Here is a 6,389-nt window from a genome sequence, read left to right on the forward strand (position 1 = left end):
AAGGAGCGACAAACACCGGACCTGCCCCAGGGATGAGGTCGATAGTGAAATCCACATCCCTGCTTGGATATGTTACGGATCTGCTCTTCACTACTCTTTTTCTCTGACTGAGCTATCATCATGAAACAGGTAGCTCCCTCTCTCAATTCTTTCATAGCTTCTTGAGATGAAATCAATTTTACCCCTTCAGTTTCTGGGAATATCAATCTGCGCCATCCACAATCCATTACCACATGGTGATTGGACAGCCAGTCCATCCCCAATATCACATCTAAATCTTCCAACGGCAAGCAGATTAGGTTCACCTTGAACCTACGGCCCGCCACTTTGATTGAGCATCCATCACAACTAGTACTTGTTGTAACTTGCCCAGACGTCGGTGTCGAGACTACTAGCTCGCACCCCAAGTCATGAACCTCTAATCCCAACCTCCCCACACATGCATTGGAAATAAAAGAATGCGAAGCTCCCGAATCAAAAAGCACCCATACATTCTGACCCATCATTACACACGTATCTTGTATAAGATTACTTGATTGATTTGCCTCGGCGCTAGTCAGCACAAACACTCTCTCTGCTGCTCTTGGCCTCTCTGTAGAAGGCAATTGTGGTCGTGGCTCTGCGACCGTCTTCTTATTAGGGCACTTGTCCGCAAAGTGGCTGGGTTGATCACACACAAAACATTTCCGCCCTCCTCCACTACTCCCTGCATTACGAGCAAGTCTAGGGCAGTCTCTTTTTAAATGTGCTCCCCCACACTGGAAACACTTCAACCCTTGTGACGACGTCTGAGGTAGATTATAAGGCTTCTTCTGTTGTCTAGCCTCCACAACATTTCTCTGCGGTCTGGCTACTCAACTAGGCCCCATCTCTAACTGTTCCACACTTTTCGCTTGTTCCACTAAGAGAGGAAACTCTCGGATCCTGAGTGGCACCAGAACCCTGAGCAGTTCATGTCGTAGACCCCTCTCAAATTTTTGACAACGCCATTCCTCTGTGATATTCTGTGTGTAAAACCGCACCAAATATTCAAATCGGTTAACGTAAGCCTGTACAGTCATATTGCCCTGCTGTAAGGTCAAGAACTCAGCCTCCCTCTCATGTTTAGCACTATCTAGAAAATACTTTTCCAGGAATCTCTTTTGAAATTCTCCCAGCTCACTTCCTCCTCCCTAGTTCCCATCTGTTGTTGCATGCCAACCCACTAGTATTCTGCATCATCTGAGCAGCCTAGTACACAGAATATCTTCTCGCACTCCCTGATCCACACATCTGCGTCATCAGGAGTGGCCTTGCCATTGAATTTGACTGGTTTGTGCCTCATGAAATCGTCCATGCTAACAGGTCGTGGTGCAGGCTGTGGTAGCACCACCTGTTGCGGCTGCATAGCGTCAACCAATCGGTGAATAGCATGGGCAATTTCATCAGCTGAGTTATTGGCACCAATTCTTCTACCTCTTCCACCAACCATTTCCTAGTTTCTGGTACATAGGTATCATACACCATTATAAATTATCTCTGAAAATGCATTAGCAATACACACCATGCAATAACACATATCTCAACAACTCTTACAATTTAGTCAATTTACACTAATCTCACAATCGCAATAAGCTCACTTCCCCAAGGCCCAAAAATCATTTTGAAAATCATATACTCTGATACCAGTATGAATGGACGGAGAAGGGTGAGGGGTTGGGGTGCATTGGGCTGTAGTAACCTGACATGGTCTGGGCGAACCAGAGGTGTTACAAAAAAGTGCACCATTGGGTTGTAGTGTTATGTTTTTGTTTTCTATTTGGGACACTCATTTCACTCTTGGAGGATGAGTTGTTGGTTACTCTGTGGACTGATATCCTTGCTTTCTCTTTGCATGTCAAGTTGCTTTTGGAATTATTTTACCCTATATGAGAATTTGAGCCACTCTCTATTCTTTGATTGTGTGATATATGCCTCTTGAATGCTTGCACAGTGGCCTTGGCTTGACTCTTTCCGAATGCTTTTCTGATTCACATGCATGTTGGGATATGATTTAGGCAATTTTGTTCTGTGAGCCTATAGCCAAATGAGCCTACCTTGAACTATTTTCGTTGATACCCCTTTTTGAGCCTGCATACCCTTTCATTGTTCTACAGCTCATTACAAGCCCTTAGCCTGAAAAACCATGATTATTCCTACCTTAGGAAATTTTGGAGCTTTGGAATTGTTTTGGGAATGGGTGCTCAATTAAGTGTGGTCACGCACAACAAGTGTGGTTGCGCGCGCGCTTGTTATCTGTTCTTGGGATTGCTCATTTGTATACCCAGGTGGGATTTCAAAATTGTTGTTTCTCTGCATGTTCTTTGTATAGAAAAACAAAAAGAAAAAGAGAGAAAACAAAAAGAAAAGAAAAGAAAAGAAAACAAAGAAAAGAAATTAAAAGGAGTTTGGATTTGAGCATTGTGTGAGAACTGAAGTTGGAAGTGTTGGTGTTTGGGATTACTTTCATGCTTGATTGAGACTTATTCCCCATTGCTCCTCTATTTCCTTGGTTGCTTAGCTACTTATCCATATGTTCCACACCTTGTCCTCAGCCCATTACATCCTTGAAAAGTCCTTCTGATCTTGACCCGCATGTGTTTTTGGTTTGGTTATTGGTTCTAAAGGCTTGCCAAGTCTGTTGATGTTTGTTTTTCAGGGGTGCTTTGAGAGTAAACAGTAGCCTAGAGATTTGAGTGATACAGTGCATATTTCGTGACGTTATGTTGCTTTCAATTCTCTCTTTGAGCTGAATTGAACTAAGTACTTGACATGTTTTGAATTGCTTGGATAATGTTCATGGATACCTTGCAACTTAGAATCCTTCTGTGTTGGATGTGTTTCCATTTGTTTGTGTCGAGTCTGTTTGTCTTGTGTCTTTTTGTCTCTATTATTATGTTTGTGATGTCCTTGCTTTGCTTTACTCTTTAATTTTGCCCAGGAATGCAAAAGGGTAAGTGTGGTCGATTTTGATGAGTCATTATTTTCTTTCATTCCACTAGCCTTTGTGTACCCATTAGACAGTTGATAAGTGCATAATTGTTCATCTTTAGAGTGTTTTTCATCTGTTGGGCTTTATTGGGCCACTATTCCGAATTTGGACTAATTTCACATTATTTGGCCTAATTTTTGTTTTTTTTAATTATTTTTATGTATTTGGGTGAAGCAATTTTGGCGCTTGGACATCAATATTCAGTTGAAGAAAGTCGCCACATCATTTCCACATCATTTCCAGGTCAGCAGAGTGAATGGGTCAACATTTGAGGCCCAAAGTGGCATTTTTGTAATTCTGCAGCTCATAATGGTAGTTTTGTAAATACTAGTGGCAAGGGGTGAGGTGACCACGAGTTTTAGGTCATTCAACATGCAGCAGCCACTTTCTCTCCTTCTATACTCTCTCAAACCTCCATTTTTTATGTTTTTAAGCTTTGGAAGGTGACCCTTGGAGGCACAAGCTAATTTTTCACGTTTTCCATTCGTTTTTCACGTTTTATGAGTCTTGGACAACACATTGAACTTGTATTCACGTTTTCTACACCTTGGGTATCATTTATATTGAAGTATTCTTATTTTTTGTTGTTGTTTTCATTGTTGCACGTTTTCTTTCCTTGCACATTTTCGATTCCTGCACCAATTTAGGTTTTCTGCATCAATTTGCACTCATTTGGATGTTTGAATCAAAATTTATGTTGGACCCTAATTCAAATTCCATGAGGAACTAAGTTTATGTGTTGATTCATTGCAAACAATGGATTGAAACCTTGAGATTAGTGTTTTGTTTGGTGGAGTTATGTTAATCACTCAATTCTGAATTTGCGTTTGGGTTTAAATGAAGAAACCATTCTATTTTTGCTTAATTTGCAGAGTGGAATCATTGTGTGTTCATGCTTAGTGAATTGTAGCATATTCATAGATGTGTGCTTTCCTTAATTGCACTTGAGTTCGAGTTAATTTGCGCTTAGTAGTTAATTCGGGTTCCATGAGAATTAATATAACCATTTTGAGTTGTAATCCGTGATTGGTGGATGTTCATTTGAAGCAAGGAATCAATGCTGCTTTTACATTGATTTTAGACGTCTACATTTAAGTTTTCAATTGTGTGTTGCATCCGTAAATCTACCAACCCCCCCTTGTGTTGTATTGTTGTGTTCATCTGGAAATTGAAGCTTTGAATGAAAATATTGGTCGTTGGGAGACGACTTGGTTCACTTTCATATATTGCATTTATTCTGTTTTAATTTGGTGGGGTACGACCTCTATCAAATTTGGCGTTGTTGCTGGGGACCAATCGTTTTGTTCAAAGTAATTAAGGGAGGGTGGGATGGAACTGGGTATGATGGGTTGAGAGGATGGGAGTTTGTTGAGTGGTGGTGAAGGTGTGCGGGGTAGAATTGTACTCGCTTTCTTCTTCGGTAGGCTGGAAAGCTGGGGACCTTGCGGCATTAGATGTTTCCTTAGCCCTTCCCTTTTGATTGGGATTGGCTTCGATCTTTCGCCTCAGCTGTGAGTTTTCCTGTCGTAGTGCCTCCATCTCATCAGCACTGCGTTTCTTCAAATCAGCCAGTTCCTGTTGTATCTTGGCTTGACCGTCTAGGATAGCGGCCAAGTTCGGGGTGGTAGTAGCAGGTGCTACAGAACCTGCTTCAACTTGCTTGTTAACTCCTGCTTTGCTGCAGGTAGAAACCATCTTCGAGAGAATGCAGGTTGGTCCGTAAAGTATTATCTCGTGCCCCACGATGGGCGCCAATTGTTCATGCGGAGAACAAATAAGATATGTCATACACAAGCATTACATTACCTCAATACGCAATCTCCTCAACAGGCTTCCTCTTGGCTGCCATATGCAATCTGTGGGTATCTCAGTTTGGACCAGTTTGGACCCGAGAGGGGTTACCTGCGGAAGAGACTCCGATGCTCAAGTTAGCAAAAAACTCTTAGAAAGTCAAATCTCGTAATTAAGGGAGTAATGAATGCATACCTTTAATTGCTGGGGTCCATGCATATTTATATATTATTAATTATGTCTGGCCACGTCATGGGTCGGGCCTGTGTTTGGGCCTTAGGTGGGCCTGGGCCTTAGTCCAGGCCACTTAGCACGACTATCGCGAGCCTTAGGGGTTTTGCTAGTAACTTTATGCTAAGTTCTTGTTTAGTTTCTTTAAGATACCGGCTTAGGTCGGCTACTTCTTTAGTGGCTTAGACCGCCAGGCGCCAAGCGCCCCAAAATTGTCCATAATTGTAAACACCGCCTGGCGGACCAATCCTTACCGCCAGGCGCACCCATGCTAAATACCCCACGGGTTCTGCCACTACCGCTCAGCGCACCCATGTTCGACGCCAGGCAGATCTCGCTCCAGACCTTGTAGATGCCATCACCTGACGGTTTACAACCCTCCGCCAAGTGTTGTATCAGTACAGACGTTGTATCAATGTCGTTACAATCTGTGCAGTTTTTGGTTCCTCACCCAGTATACAAATATCCCTTGACCTTTCATCAATCCATTTGGACTGTTCTCCACTTGTCTAAATTACTATCCATTTTCTAGTTATACTAAGTTAAACCGTCCATGTGCACCTATTTAGTTGTCTTAATTAAAACCCCATCCTTCACTCCATAACATGATATATTATTCAGTACCCAATGCTTACTAACACCTTTGCCTCAACATTATATTCACTCTCATATATGTTCCCATTCCTAATACTCACTGCATTATGCATTTGTGTGGTTAAAGCTTAAATCTCGAACATCAACAGTGTACTTATTAATCATTACCTTCCATGTGAAACATATCCTTTCCGCACTGGAACTGCTTTCCGCCAGGTTGTGCCCTACTATAGTATTCAAAATGACCATCTCACATGATTACACTCTTCTACTATTATACCAGTTACCCGCACTTACACACAATCCCTCGTATATTCTTCATTCCCACGACCGTACCCTACCAATCCCCATGATTTCCAATACCCATTATTCAATTCTCACACACATTCATTAGCATGTTATCAAAGCATTTCCAATTACCAGTAATACTCCCGACATCAACTCCAAGTGTTCAACCCTAAAACACTTTGTCACTATTCCATCGGATTTCTCTATGACTTACCCTCGAGAATCGACGTTACCACACTGGATCATCTCTCAAGAGCCTCCCCTTGATTTCCCTCCAAATAACTCGCGTCGAAAGACCTAGAAAAAACCAAATCGAGCCTCAGACCCGCGTCGCCTGGCGGTCCCGACCAATCCCGCTAGGTGCTTCATACAGAGAAGCCCAAAATAGTGTAAAACCCATGTGTCGCCTGGCGTCCGGGAGTGTGCCGCCAAGCAGTTTCCCCTCAGTAACCCAGAATAAGGCAAAAACGCATGC

Source organism: Vigna unguiculata, chromosome 2 (assembly GCF_037176805.1).
Source record: "Vigna unguiculata cultivar grain cowpea cultivar isolate G323 ecotype 2 chromosome 2, ASM3717680v1, whole genome shotgun sequence".
NCBI classification, from domain to species: Eukaryota; Viridiplantae; Streptophyta; class Magnoliopsida; order Fabales; family Fabaceae; genus Vigna; species Vigna unguiculata.